The following is a 19,940-nucleotide window of genomic DNA, read 5'->3' on the forward strand; positions in this document are numbered from 1 at the left end:
TGTAAGGGATCTATTACATTATTTCAGGCACAGAGTCATAATCATCTCAACCAGGGTAATAGCCACAGAAACGGAGGAGAGTGAGCCGAGAAATAATATGAAGAATAATCAAAATGATTTTTCCACTCACTGACTGTGAAGGAGATGGAAAGGGAGGGAACGAAGGTTCCTACTCACTAGACTCGGCACGTGGGAGCAGAGGCAGGAGGGAAGGAGGGAAGGAGAGGTGACGATTCTGTTTGGATAGATATTGGAAGTATCATTGAGATATTCTAAGGAGAGTGTCTAACAAGCAGCAGCGAAAATGAAACTGCAGTCTGGGGAAGAAGGATCACACATAGTAATGATTACATTTAACAGGAAACTGAGTTTAAAGAGAATACATAACTGGTCCAGTGTTACAAAGCCAGTAAATGGAAAAACCAATATTTAAAGCAATTCTTCCAGGTTCAGAAGATTCTGTGGAACTTGTGAAGTTCTTGTGTATATTGGGACTCCCCAAGGGGTAAAAAGAAATTATAAAACTCTCCAACTATCAGTTTCTAAGTGCACCAAAATATCAGACTTATGCATAAAATTATAAACAACTCATTAAAAAAAGAACAAGTGATATTCTCTTCTCATCTGAGATTATAAATTGGGCTTCATACCAAAATAAGGACTATGTGCAGTGTCTCCCAGGGATTTTGATAGTCACCCTGATTGACTTGTCAGAGTCTAGTTGACCTCAGGACCATCAGCTTAAATGCCATCATTTCACAGATTGGGTATCTGACCCTGCACATTCCAATATTTGTATGTAAGTTAGATGGGAAAGACACTGGTGTAAGTAAACTAATTTCCACTAGGTCTCTCAGGCTATTTTAAGAGCAGTCAGGAGCTAGACTTCTTGGTCTCAATTCCCTATATAACTGGCAAAGTGTTTCATCCTGAATGACTACTTCAAGGAAATGTATCATCCTTTAAACAAATCTTAACCCTTACATAGTGGCATCACCTGAGGGGAGCGAGGACCCATCCCAAGACAGACTTAACAGGAAATGAGGGTCGTTGAAGAAGCTGCTGATCACTAACTGTAACCGGTCTTTCATGTGGCACTTCCCTCTTGGTGCTGAAGAAAGCCCAGAATTTCCCCCTTCAGTTTTCCATTACGAGAGGTGGTTCCATCTCTCTGCAGCAAGGGCAGAAGGAAAGAGAAAAACCTCTTTCGTGTTACCTAATACATTAAAAGATGGAAAGACTATATGCTGAAATAAGTAAATTTATTCTCATTAAATATTTGTCTTATTTGCAATACCTACAATAACAATGAAATAGATTTATGCATATTGGAAAAAGTAAACATAAAAGACGTATATCCCCCACATAAATACAGCACTTGTCTTAAAAGACCACAGCCAAAACAATCGCATTCTTAAATCCTTCCTAACCACACTTCATTACATACTCTAAGGCAGGTTTTTCATTATTGCTGTTCATTTATTTATGCTCCTGAAAAGGAATTAAAAACATCCCTAATTCAGATACTCTCAAACTATGCACTACCTTCTTGCAATTATAACAAAAAATTCACTTAAGACCCTGCTTGCCTCCAACAACCATATTTTTAAAACAGGCGGTCCATGAGATTTGTTAAGAACAGCTGCATGCTTTGGAACAGAGCAGAGGTTCAATTAAAGGATTACAGCTCTAGAGCCACAGAGGGAAAGACTGTGAGCTCTGCCTGGAACATTTCCCCACTGCATTCTTTCCCTCTGATTCCAGTTTGCTTTTGATAATTCTATCCCCCTTTCCTTTCCTGTTCTTTCTTTTGTTTTTTAACTTTTATTTATTTTTTTCTATTTTCAATCAGCTAAAACTAGGGCAAAAGAGGAGTCAGATCTTACCAAGGAAGTCACTGTTCTCACGTTGTCTCTCATTTCCAAGCTGGTTCCCACCTCCAGCCTTTGTAGGACTCAAATCTTCATTACTTTTGGTGACTCACCAAGGTCCAAAGTCTGCCCGAGAGCTACCTGAATGCTTGACCCAGCTACAAATCCAGTTTGCTGACATGGACCCTCCTTGTTTTCCCTCATATGCAAATGGGGTTTGGAAATGTTTAAGCAATAACTATGTGAAGAATAAGGAAAGGATCTGGATGGACATTGGACTTCCATGCTATCATCATTTCCTCTTTCTCTCTACTTAATATCATGTAGGTTTCTAAGCATCCCAAAGAAGTTAAGGAAAACTGGGCACTTAGTAAACTCTTCCAAAAAGTAACCAATTTAGAAAAGCAGCAACACTTAAAACAAATGGTGTCTTCCTCATCACTGATATGCTGGGAGCAGAAGGAATAAATTAATAATCCTATGAGATAATCATTGATGCCCTTCACAGCTACTGAAGACATTATTAATTGATAGGTAACACTCTGATACACAATTCAACCCTGCTTGGATTTGGGGCAGAATTGCTGAAATTGGAAAAATCTGAACCAATATTCTTTAATTTGTCAGTAGGTGACAATCTAGTAGCTCACAGAAACATTTTATACGCATATAGACAAATGAGAACGGTAATTTCAAAAGGATTAATACTTAAGGTTAGAAGACTTGCCCTTTTCAAAAATAACTATTTTGATGACATTGGAATTTAAAAGAAACTAAATGTTGTGATATTGATTAGATAAGCGAGAGATCAAGTTAATGAATTATTTAGATACACCATGGCATTTTTTTTCATCTGAATGTGGGCATGAATGAGAAAGATTGCTCACACATTCTGTCCCTCTGTCTAAAAAGGCTAGATGGCCACTGGTTGGCAAAAGGAAAGGGAACATTATACAACCTTTCTTTATCTCAATTTTGACTTTCTATTTGGAAAAAGGTGAAGGTAATTCTGGCCCCTGTTTGTTCATTCCCATGGCTTTCTGGAACAGACACCATCAGCTTCTCAGCAATGTCCTAACCATTTATTCCCACCATGGCAGAGCTGCTCCCTTCATGAAAACATTATCGGAAAAAAGTCCTTCTCATGTGCTATTGCAAAACATCTGCCATATTCAGGTTTAGAAATACATAGCAAACAACGACAAAAGAGAATAAAGAGAAATTTGGGAGACAGTACCGGCATATAAGAATTAGAAAGCTATCACATTGCTAGAAATGAACATGTAAAGCAGTGTAGCCAATGAACACACTAAAACGCCTTCCACTGCAAATAAGCATGGCATTTTCTTGCTAAAAAGAACAGGTCCCTCTCTCTGTTTAAATATCTTCCCACCCCATCAAAGGGTAGTGTACTTTGTTTTGTTTATTAGTCAACATATAGTGCTAACTGTATGCCCAATCTATTCCAAGTACTCCATCAACATTAAACCACGAGTCAGACAAAGCTCGTCAGGTGAACGCTAGGCACCTGCCTATCTCACAGATGGGAGAACCTGGACAAAGAAGCCAGGACTGGAACTCAGGCCGTTCGTCACGGAATCCCTACCTGAAACACTACACTGCTGTGGTGTTTGGAGACTGGATCCTATTTCTTCAATGTGCTCATAGAAATTTTCACTAAAATAAAGGTAACTCAAAAATCAAGATCTATATGCTAAGATTAATTTCAATGTCAAAGTCATAACTAACATCCAAATTCACATCCCAGTAGCACTGAATATGTGCTTTCCTTCTTAAAAGGCTTTCTTTTAAACATTGATCTACACAAAAGATGAAAGAAGTTTTCATTCTCCCAGTAATAAAGAATACAGGGATCAGATTCAGTGAAAAAAAATTATACATATATATTTAACACATGCCATCTCTCAAACATAATTTTTTTATATATAGGAAATACATAGGTAATAAAATAAAACTAAAACTAGCACATGTGAGGCACCGGGTTCAATTCTCAGCACCACATTAAATAAATCAATAAAGTTATTTTTAAATATATATATATACTCACACACATATACATATACATGGTACATGTGCATGCACACACACACACACACACATATACACACACACATACACTTAAGATTTTAAAATTGTGTGAACATTGCTCAGATTGATTTTGTTGGTAGAGTAAGACGTGAAGGTATGGGATCAAAATGAAAAAGAGAAAGAGATGGAGAACAATAAGAAAGGTGGGTTTGGGAGTTTTCTTCCCTCCCTCCTCTAAAATATGATTCAATGTTTTGGTGAAAAATAGCTGCATACAATAATCAATAATAATCTCCCAACCACCACTCCAAATAAATTATAGGAATTTGGGGAATGAATAAAACTAACAATAGGTTTTACCTCCCTGTAGCTACAATATGCACTTAGGAAATCACATCATTTTTCAGTGTCCATAGAACAACAGAAAGAAACCGATATTGCTTTTTCATGTATTTTGTTTCATACTGAAAAGAACTGATTTTCAATGACATTAGTAATAGGTTCTCTTGCTAAACAACCACACAGCAGGAGCACAATTTTTTTTTAAATCCCTGAACACCCATTTGAAAATTAACTTAGAACTCTCATTGCACTTGTTCCCACAGCCACTGAAAATTTTCAACATATTAGGAAAATTAATTAAGTAATATTTTACTGCATTTTTTCATTAGAAAGAATTAGGGATAGCATTTTTAAAAATGTTATAGTATAGGGAAGAGGGATGAAATGCAAACTGAATGTCTGATAAAAAAAAAAATAATAATTGTTTTTTAGCTAACTTCAGTGGGGAAAAGACTCAGTAACCACAAGTGACTAGCTGCTACATGAAGGCAGAATTTGAGTTTATCCTGAACTTGATAGAAAACCTAACACTCCAAAGACTTTGTGATCAAGTCATTTTAAACCCTATTTAAGAGAAGAAAAAGAACTGCATCAGCAATTTTTCAACAATCTGACTCATTTAAACATTTCTTCATATAACGAAAAGCTCTTTCAGACATCAGATGAACTCAACCATCAGTGTTACCACCTACAGCATATTTCAAGCACACTCAAAATAACTGTTCATGAATTTTACTTTCCTTCTCTTCATTTCAGGCCCAATTTCTCTTTCGCTTCATCTCATCAACCCCACTCTCACCCCCGAGGTGAAAACACGGTCTTTCACTAGAACTTCTCTTTTATTCCAAAGTGGTACCTTGCAATTACCCTCCTGTTTTTCTACCTGGATCCCATTAAAGATTCTCTTTTCACTAGCCCGGTCCACCTGCAGCAGAGTTTCAGGAATTCCCACTCCATTTTTCACTGCTTACCAAAATTAGGAGAGTAGGGACTGGGGCAGGAGGTAGAGAGGAAGAGAGGCCTGGGAATCTTCCGGAAAGCCTTGCAATGCATTTAGAAAAGCTTCCAGTCCCTCTCCCAACTCCCACCTTCCTCATTGTTCTCCATCTCTTTCTCTTTTTCATTTTGATCCCATACCTTCACGTCTTACTCTACCAACAAAATTAATCTGAGCAATGTTCACACAATTTTAAAATCTTAAGTGTATGTGTGTGTGTATATATGTGTGTGTGTGTGCATGCACATGTACCATGTATATGTGTGTGTGTGTATATATATATATATGCTTTTTTAAAATAACTTTATTTATTGATTTATTTAATGTGGTGCTGAGAATTGAACCCAGTGCCTCACATGTGCTAGGCAAGCACTGTACCACTAAGCCACAACCCCAGCCCCCACTTTTCTAAAGTATATACAATGATGTTGTGTACATACATGAGCTAAGTCCACTTTGTGTCACTGTGACCCTAACACCTGACAAGAACAACTGAGAGAAGGGAAGGTTTACTTTGGCTCAAGGTTTCAGAAATTTAGTCCAAGGCTGGCCCACTTCATTGCTCTGGGCCCAAGGTGAGGCAGAACACCATAGAGGAAGGGTGGGTAGGGAAAGCTGCTCTGCTCTTGGCAGCCAAGAAGCAGAGAGAGAGAGAAAAGGGAAGCCAGACACAGGGAAGGTGAACCCCTCCAGAGCATGCCCACAGTGACCCGGCTCCTCCAGCCGTACCCCACTCGCCTAGACTTACCACCCAGTTAGTTCATTCCAACTTGGATGGACCAATTAGGTTACAGTTTTCATAATCCAGTCCTTTAAACTCTCAATATTCCTGAATTAACACAGAAGCTTTTGGGTGATACTTCATATCCAAACCACAATATACACAGTCAAATGATTAATACTGATTAATACATCACCTTCCAGTAGGTTTGGTTATGTGAAAAAGAGTCAACTTACCATTATTCACATATAATGATTAACATTTGTGCTGAAGTTAGTCAATAATGATTTCATGTAATGATAAATGCTTATGAATCTTTGTTGCTTCATTTATTACAAAACTATTTTATTACATGTACTCTTTTAAATTTTTGCTTAAGTACTATAATTATCTCCTTATAGTAAAAAGAAAAATCAAAGGAAAATTGTTCCATACCTATCTATAGATTAAAAACACTGCTCATTAAGTGGGAAAGTAAGTTGTATTTACACCTATGGAATTAACTAAACTGATATTCTAAGGGATTCGGAAAAGGAATGGCAGATAGTTCATTAGAATCAGACTGTTCCAAAAGAAAGAGAACACCAGTGAGTTACAGAAAACATAGACGTATATTTCAGCCAAGTGGTATTTGTGAAAGCTACACTTTATAGTGCCTGATACAAGGAAGCACACAGTATTTACTAATTAAGTAAATGAGTGAGTGAATGAATTGCTTTTCTGGCTTATACCAGGACAACTAAATTTGTGAATATTTAACCATTTTCTACACACTTCAACTGTATATTGCTGCTTCATAGTCAATGCTTAAGATTGATTTTCTTGGACTGTTAGTAGACGCTCCCTTTAATTTTATCTTCTTATTCTGAAGTCCTTCCTGTGTTTAGTGATTACTTGTCATACTGCCCTGTTGTTAAATTCTACTAGGTCTAAAAGTCTATGTTTTTCTCATAGAAAAACTATGAAATTCTGCTCCGTATCTAGAATTATAAGGAAATGACCCTGTCTCATCGTCTCCTGGGTACTGGCACCACCACTGTGCACGAGGGAAGGGTTCAAAGCAAGGTGCTCCTGTGGAGATAAGCTCTGGGGTGCGTCCATTCCTGAAGGTGGCTCCAACAGTAAGTGAGAAGTTACAGCAACACCAGTGTCTCATGGGAATACTGAAAAGCTTGTAGAAGGTTGGAAAGACATCAAATGCACCTTGTTCTTCATGACAACCCTAAACTCTGGAAGGGAAAAACACACACCAAATATTTCAGTGAAAAATTTGCATGTGATCATTATTTAAAGTGAAAGACCCTGATCCCTCTGGTCCTCTTAGCCTGTCAGAATAAGATGGACACAGATTTAAAAAGTAAGGATTTAGTGATTTGAGAATGACTTTTTTATGTAGGTAAAAATGTGCCAGTTTTCCTTCATATGAACTCTCTAACTTTAGACTAGAGTCTTATGCTTTCTATAATTTTTAAAATTTATCATAAAATGTGAGCAAATTATACTTATGTCCAATTCTTGTGAGTCCCATGGTTGAGATTCAAGAAATATCCAATGAATGGTGACAAACATCAAACAGGTGTGTGTATTACAATAAATGTAAATATTTATGTATATAAATAATACAGTCAGCTCTCTGTACCTTCAAGGTCCACACTCACAGATTCAACCATGGATCAAAACCATTTGAAAACACAATTGTTTCTGTACTGAACATGTACATACCTCTTTTCTTGTCAGCATTCCTAAACACTACAGTATAACCACTATTTACATAGAATTTGTGCTAATTATTAGACGTCATCTAGAAATGATTTAAGGGATCTTGTTGGATGTGTGTAGTTTATATGCAAATCATACATCACTGTATATAAGGATTTGAACAGCCACAGATTTTGGTACCAGTAAGGGGTCCTGCAACCAATTTTCCACTTATACCAAGGATTGATTGTACATATAAATTATTTGTATAAATGTATGTTCATATCTTTCCACAACTGCTCTGGTTTGAACATGTCCTCCAAAGCTTTGTGTTGTAAACCCAATCACAAGGTTTATTAGGAGGTGGAGCTTAATGAAAGGTGTTTAGATCATGAGAGCCAATTAATATTATCATCTCAGGAGTTAGTTTGTTATTGTAAAAGTGGGTTTGTTATATTGGCTACAGAAGCAAGCTCAGTCCCCCTCTTTCTTCTGCCAGGAAATGACATATTGACCAGATAAAGCATTATGCTCCTGGGCTTCCTCACTTCCAGAACCATGAGTCAATAAATTTCTATTCTTTATAAATTTTCCAGTCTTAGGTAATCTGTTATAGAAGCACAAATAGACCAAGACCAACTATCTTCCCCCCATTGTAATCCTTACACTAAGCCTTCTAGTTCGTACAGAAGGAAAGGAAATGAAAATACTAACCCAGTACCAAATTCTCTTGAAAAGGAAGGGCAATAAAACCAAAAAAAGTATCATTCTTCTGCCACTGGCTCATTTGTCCCTTGCACAGCTCTCTGCACCCCTTGCTTCCTACAGAAGAGAACTATGCATTTGTGTGCTGGTGACAAGAAGTGAGATGTGGCCTGCAAGATGGTCAGCTAAGCACACACATGGCAACGTGAAGAATAATTTGTTGTTGTTGCAGGCTGAAGTAGAATAAGTCAATCCACAGAGAGCTCTCAGGGGGAAGGGGGACTCAGAACAATCTCCTTAAGTTCAGCTTGAATGTCTTTTTGAGGAGCTTTCATGGTGGCCTGAGCTTTTAGGACACACCACAGAGCTGGCCGAAGGTCTTCCCCTTTATTATCTCAGTTCAGTCTGCTCATTCTGGTTCTACACAGTTCCTGCGTTCTTTTAATAAACCCTTTCCTCTCTTCCATATCCAAGGCCCTGCATCCATTTCTATCTTGCCTGTCAGGGATGGGCAGCAGCGATCTTTTGTTCCTTGAAAAAGGATAGCAGGAAGAGGAACACTGTTCTTAAGGCATGGCATCCTGCTCATCTGGTCTGTAGATGGAGATTCCAAAAATCAGTCACCTACCTAGCTCAGGGAACAGTTATCTCCACCAGCCTGATTCCAAACCTCATTGTGCTAAAAAAAAATCATACCTATTACCCTTCCAGCCTCTTAGCCTATTTTTTAAAATCCTCCAACAGTTATCTTTGGCTTGAGCCATATTGGTTTGGTGAAAAGGTTGGTGTGTGGTGGGAAATTTATCACACCATTGTAGATTGCTTGTGTTAAATCACACATTGAATTAGTGTGCCTTGAACCCAGCAACAGATGATCCCCAACTACAGGACTTCCTATTGGACTAACTACTGCCACTGCCCCTGGTTTCCTGACTTAATCTGCTCTGCAACAAATCCCCTGACAGTCTACAGTCAATTTTCTTATGTCTCTCTACTTGAAATTTCTTGGCTACTCATGTACCTATTTACTTGCATAAAATCCATAATTTACAAATTATATATATACATAAATATATGTAATAAATATACATATATAATTTCACTTGATTATCATAAAAAAACTGATAGGGAACATGGTATTATCCCTCTGTTAAAAGTGGGTAAAGTGACACTGAAGGAAATTAAGAGAAAGACTGAGGTCAAAAGAGTTACTCAGCTAAATTTCTAATCCAAGCCATTTACTCTTGAACTAGTAGTTTCATCAATACCAAGAGTCTCAATGTGACATTCAAGAACAAAAAAAAAAAAAAATCTGGACTTGTCTATTTCCATCATTTTATCCCAGCTCTTTACAGATAACCTTTCTGCTATAGTAAAAGGCTGGTCCTCGCACAGTTACCCGGCCTTGCTTGAAGAACTGATTTCCTCCTTCATCTTGTCCTCCCAAGCTGGAAAATTTTTCACCCTCCTCATGCTGTTTTTGACCCAGAATCAGCCAGTCTTCTATAAGCTTAAGGTCCCATTGGAATCCCGGCTTCCCACATTGCCTCAGTACAGTCTTCATTCTTTGGTGTCTGTGCAGCTATTTTCTGTCTCTAATGTGGGCATGATGTATAGGCCTTCCTGTCTCCACAATCGCTCTCTGTCTCGCCCTGGCCAGAGAAAGCTATCTGAAGCTTAAGGAGCCAGAGGATCCTGAGACACCTTGTCCTCATGTCAATTTCTTTTGGTCTGTCACTAGGGACAGGAAATCACAAATGGATCAACAGAGCACTTTTCAAAGTTGTCAGCATTCAGTTCTAATATTCTTTCCTCAGTGAAGACCTTCCTGAGCCTTTCAGTCAGAATTTAGCAGACTTCTCATATCCCTGTCATAACTAGTCCATCCTTCGACAGCAATTACCCCTGTGCTAGAAAGCCTTTTGCTTGTTCATGCAGTAGTTTCCTGCCTTCAGTTGCCCAGTTCCCTGGATATAAGGTCAGTAACACTAATTGTAATCTGCCAGATACTGGCTCCAGAGAGGCAGGCTTCATTACATGCTTCTTATACAGCTGAATGAATAATATGAATGAACGGATAAACAAATGAATCGATGGAAATTCAGGGTTAGAGAAAAGCAGAACACAATTTCTCTACACCCCATTTAGTTAGCACTGAAGAGTGTAAAACTAGCCAACAAAAACCTTGCTGATCCTAAATTTGGGTGAAAGAACTTTCAACTCTTGTAGAGGGCACAGAAGAGAAATTTACTGTAGAGGGTGGTTTCCCTTAAGAAGTGTTAGCCATGTTATCTGACTCTCAGTTAAGCCCCAAATCCCACTTGACCCACGGTGCAGCAGAATCATGATGAGAGCCAAATGAGAGGGGAAAAATTAGAAAATGAGGAAGGTTAGGGGCGGGAGTTGTGTAGTCGGCTTTTTATCACTGTAATAACAACCTAAAAAGAGGAAAAGCTTATTTTGGCTCTCAGTTTCAGAGATTTCATTCAGTCCATGGCCACTCCAAAAAGAATGGCCTGGGGCAAGGCAGGATATGGTGGGAGCTTGTAGCAGGGTAAGATGCTCATTCATGGGCATGCCCCTCCCCAGAGACCTAACTTCCTCCCACTAGGCTCCACCTCTTAAAGGTTCCACCACCTTCCAATAGTGACTGGTGTTCAAGTCTTTTATACATGAGCCTTGGAGGACACTTATCCAGACCATACCAAAGAGTTTCCACTAGAACAAAGCAACAGATATCTGTACACATATGTACACCCAAGGATGAACTAAAAACAAATAATAGAAACTTTTTAAAAACTGCAGCAGACTTTTAAAACCTATTCAATCTTCATACTTGCCATACTGAGGCCCCAGAATTGAATCAACCAAGATTTATTCACTAAGCCAATGTTTTCTACTAACCATCTACTTTCTCCACCATACCTTGCTGCCTTTCTAATATACTTTTACTGGTATTATATCATAATTTGAAAGTCCTACTGTAAACAACAACAATCACAATGAAAACACCTCTGAGTCCCTAATTCCTCAACAATAAGATGGAATGACCAGAATGAGTAACTCACACAGTCTTTGTCAGTACTAGACGAGATCGCGAGTGCAAAGCACTTAGGACAAAGAAGGAATATTAGAAACCACAATAAATATCACTGTTACTAATACTCTCATTTGTCTCAGTCCCATACCTGTTTCAAAATATGTCTCTCTGAGAAGCTAGCATCAAACCAGAATTAGTTACAAATATGACATATTCAATGCCTTCTCACAAAAAGGAAGCTTTTAACAACTATACCATTATACCCTTAATTCCACAGTTACTATCTATATCACCTATCTAGTTGTTCAAATAACTCGAAGTGCTACATGCAAAATGACATATTATGTGCACCCAGGTTACCTTTAAGAGACTGAATCCTTGCTGGGCCCTTGCATAGTTGTTAGAAATACTTCAACTTGTAGGGAGAAGACCCAGTGCTTTTTAACTAGCCTGGATGTCCCAGCAGCCCACATGCAGCACAGCTTCATTTCCATTCAGTAGCCTAACTACTGAATTCATTTATTTATTTGACAAATATTTATTGAGTTTCTAATATGCATCAATCATTTACCTGTTGCTGGAATATAGTTGTGAATGAAGAAGGAAAAGAATCCCTGACTTATTAGAAATACATTCTCATGAAACAATGATCTAGAATGGTAAAGGGCAGAAATAAAAGTATTTATTCCTTGGAAATACCACCTACTAATCCCAAAGTAAAAGCTGCCCTTAAATTCCATGTAAAGGAAATCTTTATAAAAAGTTATCTTTTACCTTGACACTTTGTGATCTTTCCAGTAAGATCTAAGATATGGCTCTCTACAGTCTCACCAATAGTTTTTCCTGATATGTAATTTTTTCATTTGCTCTAATTAGTTATACATGACAGTAGAATGCATTTTGACTCACTGTATACAAATGGAACACAATTTTTCATTTCTCTGGTTGTACAGGATGCAGAGTCACACCATTCATGCAATCACACACATAAATAAGGTAATGATGTCCATCTCATTCCACCTTATTCCCCCTATGCCCTCTTCCATTATTCCCCTCTGTCCAATCTGGAGTTCCTCCATTCTTCCCTTGTCCCTGTCCCCCCCACACACCATTATGAATCAATATCCAGTTATCAGAGAAAATATCTGGCCTTTGTTTTTTGGGATTGGCTTACTTCTCTTAACATAATATTCTCAACTCCATCCACTGATGAGCAAATGCCATAATTTCATTCTTCTTTAAGGCTGAGCAATATTGTGTATATATACCATAGTTTCATAGTTTCTTTATCCATTCATCTATTGAAGGTCATCTAGATTGATTCCACAGTTTAGCTATTGAGCTGCTATAAACATAGATGTGGCTGTGTCACTGTAGTAAGCTGATTTTACGTCCTTTGGGTAGAGATGGAGGAGTGGATCAAATGGTTGATTTCCAAGTTTTCTAAGGAATCTCCATACTGCTTGCCAGATTGGTTGCACCAATTTGCAGTCCCACCAGCAATGTGTGAGTGTAACTTTTTAACCATATCCTCACCAACATCTATTGTTGCTTGTATTCTTGATGATTCCCATTCTGACTGGAGTGAGATGAAATCTTAGTTTTGATTTCATTTCTCTAATTGCTAGAGATGTTGAACAATTTTTCATATATTTGGTGACTGATTGTGTATCCTTTATGAAGTGTTTGTAAAGTTCCTTAGCCCATTTATTGATTAGTTATTTGTTTTGTTTTGTTGTTCATGGTTTTTGAGTTCTTTATATATCCTGGAGATTAATGCTCTCTCTGATGTGCACGTGGTAAAGATTTTCTTCTATTCTGTAGGCTCTCTACATTATTTTTTCCTTTGCTGAGAAGAGGCTATTTAGTTTGAATCTATCCTGTTTATTGTGTTTCCTTTGCTATGAAGAAACTTTTTAGTTTGATTCCATCCCATTTAATGATGGATTTTATTTCTTGCACTTTAGAAGTCTTGCCAAGGAAGTCAGGTCCTAAGCAGATTTGAGGAAGATTTGAGTCCTAATGTTTTTTGACTTTCTCATCTGCACCAGAGTTTCCAAATGAATATAACGTATCAGAAAACATGAGATAAATCTACTGACAATGAAGATAATCATCACAGATCACTGTTATAAAATAGAAATAACCAAGCTTTAAACAGAATGTATACAATCAGTCTTTAAGAGACAGGCACAAAAGTCACTTTGTGGGCCTGTTCATACCTTAAACCCTTCAAACAAAAGCAGCACTGGCTCTGCAACCTGTCTCCTCCCTCCAGGCCCACAACAGAAGCATCAACTCCAAAGCCAGAGGTTCTAAATTTAACTACATTTAACAAATCATTCCAAAATGGGAGAACTGTGCTATATTTTCTGTTGCAAGGTTCTTTTTATTTGTATACATTTTACTTAAAAATTTATAAAGACACTGATGGTTTGTAATAAGATACAGAGACACAGCATATAAATTTAAATATATAAATTTAGTCTCTATCTTACATATAATTTGCAGATCATAAAATACATCATATGCTTTTAAGTTCCATTTATCCATTGATTTCTCAAATAAGACTTTCACTGGTTTTTGCTTATTCTTATAGCCATACCAACCTTGATTATAATTTCACTATGATGTGACAATTGATTATGGAATGAAATTATGGCATTTGCTGGCAAATGGATGGACTTGGAGAATATCATGCTAAGCCAAATAAGTCAAACCCAAAAAAACCAAAGGTGATTGCTTTCTCTGATATGTGAATGCTGATTCACAATGGGGGCTGGTTAGGGAAGAATAGAATTACTTTAGGTAGAGGGGAGTGAAGGGAGGGGAAGGGGTTTGGGGGTAGGAAGGACAATAGAGTGAAACAGACATTATTACTTCATGTACATATATGACTGCATGACCAATATGACTCTACAATATGTATAATCAGAAAAATTATAGATCACACTCCATTTACATATGATTTTTCAAAATGCATAAATGCATTCATGTATGATTAATTAGAACAAATTTTAAAAAAACTTTTTAAAAGAAAAAATAAGTAATTTAATCTGTATGATTACCATATTGTCCACAACTTTCATAAGTCTACATAATTGACAATAAATTAAGCCTTGATGGGTACTCTTTGTTCTCTGTGGTAAAAATGCTACTATAATTGCCACTTTTAAGCTACCAACACGAAATCCCTGGAGGACAACTTGGGAAGATATACTCAGTAGCGTGACATTGTATGACTTTGCTGTCAAAAATGCAATTTACTTTTTGCATCCAATCCCATGTTAATCTGTAGGAACTGTATGAAATCACATGGCATAATTCCTGTACTAGAAGAGTTTCCCTGTCTATCAGAGGAAACAATGGGAAGAGAGAGCAGAAAATAATTCCTGGAGCTGTGGGTAAAAACCAGGTTGGCAGACTGTGAAAGACTTTTAGCTTGTACATGTCTACACAGTCAGCTGTCTCAGTTCTATCATTCACCCATCAAGAGAACTTCCACAAGTTAGTCTTCAGTGTCAACATTTTTTGCCTATGCCTACTGTAGAGTGGGTATAATATTGGTATCCATCTTTAGAACTGAGTTTGCTTTAGTGTAGAAGAGTACCTTAAACTTGATAAATGTTAGTCCTTTGCATTATTATTTTAATTGTAAATCTCTAATTTCTAGCTGTGGGCTAGAGATTGTCCTCAGATCCAAGAAGCCACCACGGCTTCTTGTTACATGGGGTTCCAACATGACTTCTTACCTTCTCAAAACTTGCAGAGGAAATTCCAGCAAGATAGATTATAGACTTACATATCAAGAACACATAATATTATATAATATGCTACAAATGTGCAACCTGGCATCTCCTGTCACCTCCTGCCATATTCTATGGGTTAGAAGAAAGTCACTCTAGGATCACACAAGGGTGCAAATAACAAGGATGAAGACCATGGGAGCAAACTTACTAGTCTGCTTTGTGAAGGATGAAACAATGGAATATATGATAGCATCAGACACAGGCAAGCTGATAAATTTACCCTATCTCCATCGCAGAAAACCTTGCCAACAGGATGGCAATATACAAACTCTGTGGTATTTTCTTCCTTGAGCAAAATTTAAATGAATAACGATAATAGTTGTCTTTGTGACTAACTTGGCATTTTCCATGGGTACCCAACTTTCTTTTGAATGTTAGGTTCTGTGTTAATTTGCTCTAACAAAATATTGTCAAAGGAAAAATTTAAACAAACAAAAATTCAAGTGCTCACAGTTCTGGAGGTTAAAAGTCCAAGATCAAGATATTGGCAGGTGTAGTTTCTCCCGAGACCTCACTTCTTACACACGGATGACCATTTTTACCTTTGCCCTGACAGGGTCAACCTTCTGTGCATGCATGTCCCTGGTGGGTGTGTGTCCAGATTGGATTATGGCCCACACTAATGGCTTCATTTTAATAACCTCTTTCAAAGACTTATCTGAAATCTAGTCACATTTTGAGATACTGTGAGTTAGGGATACAAATGTGAATTTTAAAGAGGGGTACATTTCAGCCTATAATAGATGGGCCTTTTAGAAATGGTGCATCATTAGTTTACAATTGGGCTTCATTTGTCTGCAACACCTTCAAAATGCTTTGCCTACCTTGACAATGACCCATTACATTATTGTGTGGAACTGTTAACTCTCAGGGAGAAATCATAGTCCTCTTAGCTTTAAATTCACAGGAAATGTGTTACTGAGGCCTCTTTAACTGAAAAGTAAGCATTCCTTATAATCTATCCCTACCAAAAAAGACAGACACAGAACTAACTGCAAATATGCCAGAAATTTACATGGTCCCTTTGGTCATGGAGCCAGCACTGAAGTAGGGGAAGCAGTGGGTAGAGTAGGGATTAATCAAGTAAGCAGATAAATACAAATCACATTCTAATGTGAATTAAAAACTTAAAATGTTATGAAAGAGATACTGCTCATGAGTTGGGGAGAAGAAATCTGCTTCTCACAGGGTGGTGAGGGCATATATTCTATTGACTCTCTTTCTCTGGAGAACCCTAATATTCTGGATACCAACAAATGCAGAGTCCCAAGGCAAGACTACCAGACAGTGTTGTGTTTAAGGACATGAAAACAGAGTGGGAGGTGGAGTGAAAGAGGCCAGCTCTTGTGGATGCTGTCCAGTAGCTGACGCACATGCACACGCATTAACTAGTACACTATTTGGCTAATGAAGCAGGCCCAAACATTAAGGGTCTGGGTATAAATGAAATGCTTGAGTTCAAATCCCATCATTGCAACTAACTAAATATGTTAACTAAGATTCAACTTTCTAACTTCAAAAGCAGCAAAGGGTTATTACATTTGCAGGTCACTGCAAGGACTACATGAATTAAACAATATAAGATACTTAGTTTCTGGCACACATCCCGTGCTCAGCAAATATTAGTAATCTTAACATGAAGCAAGCCCAACATATGATTTTTCTTTTTATGTTACTTTCTAATTTAGACATACATCAGAAGAGATAATTCCAGTAGAAAGTTTTCCTTGATTAAGAAGCTCCAATTAAGAGGGCTAATTTTGGAAGAACTGAGAGTTAAAAACTTCACGTGAGAGCTGTGATTAAAATCCAGGTGTTAATCCCCAGCTTCCTCACCACCACCCCCACCAAATAAAGATCCCAATATAAGTTACAAAGAAAGTATCTATGTGGTCTATTTTTGTGTTCAAACAGTAAAAGACAACAAGACAGGTATTGCACATCTAATGTTCTCTTGTTAATTTCCCCTTCCTCCCCAGATGCCTGAGACATCTTGAAGGAACTAGAAAAGGCAGAGCCTGTTCCATTCTATAGGATCAAATTAAATCAGAGTGTGAGGAACACATTAAATAAATTGGGACAAAATCATTTAATCCACCTCTCACACAATTTCAGCTTCTGGAGAAAATGAAGGTGCTGTTTTATAACTCATCAGGCCTGATATGTGCACTTTAGTGTAAAACTTTATTTTATTATATGGAGCCTGACCTAAGTTCAGGACATTTCCTAATGGTATGATATATACAAAATTTATCCTTACATCAAAAAATTTAGGACTCTTCTCTCACTGCATCACTTCAAATTTTTGGAAGAAATATATATGAATTAAGTATGGACTGTGAACTAGAAGGGGCAGGATAAAAGGGGATTTCTTATCATTTTTTTGGGTAAAAATAATAGAACCAAAGAAAAGAAAGCAGGAAAAAATACATCAAGTCTACAAATATATACTTTTGCTTACTCTTTAAAGAAAGGATATGAAATCTAGGAGGACACAAATAAGGACATATTTTATATTTCTCCAAAAGCTTTAGGAACTTGCCCTCCAAGTTTAGTGCTGCACAAAGAAAAACACTCAAGTATTTCCACTCAGCTGTTATCTCTCAGATCCAGTTTCCGAAGTCCTATTGGAAATCAAGGGCAAGCAAACAGAATACCCAGGTTACTGTCAGATTAATAGGTTATTGATTGATATGCTATCTTCCAAATCATCAAGGTCAGCAAACAACAATTCTCCATGAACTTTAGGTGACAAAGACATAGATAGGTGCTCCATTCTTTCTACATGATTTATTTCCAATAATTCATCTTCCTTTAGATTACTTGATGGGAAATCCTTCAAGTTACCTGATGGCAAACTGCTATAACTATTCTGAATTGGTCATCAATAGGCATATTCTCTACATGAGATTATTCCAGTGCCTTATTTTCATAACTTAATCCCGAATCTATAGGGGTCAGGGACAGTACAGTGGATACTACTTAGAAATTACCATAGGTAACAGCGGCCATGAGAGACTCACCGTCTTTGGCAATTGTGTTGAAATGGAAGAATATTAATCATGCCAAGGGAAAATACTCTACTTTAAAAAAAAGGTATGCTACAACTATGCACTGTGGAGCCAGCAACCGCTATATTATCTAGCAATTTGGCATGTGCATGTGGTCCATGCCACGTCTCTTCCCAAACATGATACACCTGCTGCTGCCAATTTTTTCTTACTGTAAAAGCACTGGTGGTCTTGAAGACCTTCTGCACTCATTTCTTTAATCTGCTGAAAACATAATCATCTAATGGTAAAGAAAATAAATCTCAGAGATGGCTACAGGTTGTAAAACAAAAAAAAAAAAACATGTTACAAAATTATTAATGAGTTTTTAAAGGTCTGAGACTAGACCTGGAAATCTATACCTTATACTTATTAAAGCTGTCAAGCAAAGACACAGAGATATATGAGAAGAGAAAGGAGCAGATGCAATTTCATTTGCTCCACCTACGTCCTGTTCAAGTGGATAAAAAGAAACTCAGCTAACCCAGGGTCTATGAAACTTTAAGTAACATGCTCAAACAATATTTTCCCATGCATGTGAGAGAAGCTGGGCAGAAAAGACACAAATTGAAATTTATTTATGTCATATGGAACTAGACGACATTTGAAAGGGATGGTGCTAGCTATTAATAGTACCTTCATGGATTTACAAAGTATATAGTATAGCCAGAGAGGAAAGGAAATTCTGCTGATAGCAAGTTTGGTATGTGTTAAGTCAAACTTCATAAAATGGACACAGGCCAGGCCACAGCTTCCCCATCTGGAATTTTCCACATGTGTCAACCTGTGTCTGCTAACCAAAAACCAAGAAAGTTTCACTCCAGAAGTGCCCTATGAACCTGAAATGATTGATAGAGAGTACATGACTGTGTCATAACACACTAAGAGTTTGACATTTTGCTTACTGCAAAGTTTGTTGTTGATGTTCAGTAAATGTACAATTTCTTCTAGGCAGAGATTAATTACTATTTATATTGGGTTTTACATGTGCGATACAGAAAATAAAATGATAGCCTCATTTTTATTGGTTTATTAGCTGTGTGACCTTAAGCAAATCTGAATATCTGAGCCTCATTTTGCTATTAAGACAGCAACCTCTTCCTTTCAAGCATCAGATAAAATATGTCTTTCCAATCCTGCTAGTCTTGGCAACTTTTCATTATGAATTAGATCATATTTAATTTTAGGCCAAAATTCCAAAGTGAGACCTTACCTGCTGAAGCAATAAAGTGGCCCCTCTCAAGGACTATATCAATTATTTTTTGAGAGTCTAGAAAAGGGATTTATCAACAGCAGTCACTCTCCATTTCATTTCTTGCTTCTCTTTATCACTCCTACCACACAGACCCTGCTTGGAAAGGGGAAATTTGACCCTGACATTAAATAACAAAGTGATTTCAAAATACTCCTGTCCTGTGCTGAGTCAACTTGTCATCAAGGCCCTGAAGCAGAGCTCAGTTCCCTGGAGAGTGAGGCAAATGGTCCACCTGGCCATGAATACCCTCCAGTAGTAGTGCCTGTCCTGTTCCCTGGACTCTCAGTCACTTCAAGGGAGACTTAGCTCTGAGCCTCCCTTGCTTCCCATAGGGAATCAACCCCGTTCAAGGAACTAGACAGAGACGAAGTGCTTCACCTCGACCAGGACCTCTAGAAAGGTT

The 19,940-nt window shown here is 37.6% G+C and overlaps 1 protein-coding gene across 7 annotated transcripts in view; it reads right to left on the minus strand.

Annotated features, from left to right (window-relative positions):
• INPP4B (inositol polyphosphate-4-phosphatase type II B) overlaps positions 1-19,940 on the minus strand; it is a 781,666-nt gene that overhangs the window by 501,361 nt on the left and 260,365 nt on the right. Inside the window, exon 1 of one of the 7 annotated variants that reach the window (XM_079154818.1) lies at positions 1,887-2,378. The exons of the other annotated variants lie outside the window; for them this stretch is intronic. The gene's annotated coding sequence lies outside the window, so the exon portion shown is untranslated. Of the gene's footprint in view, positions 1-1,886; positions 2,379-19,940 lie in introns of those variants that run through there. 7 annotated transcript variants of the gene reach the window in all.

This window comes from Sciurus vulgaris, assembly GCF_902686455.1.
Source record: "Sciurus vulgaris genome assembly, chromosome: 9".
NCBI lineage: Eukaryota > Metazoa > Chordata > Mammalia > Rodentia > Sciuridae > Sciurus > Sciurus vulgaris.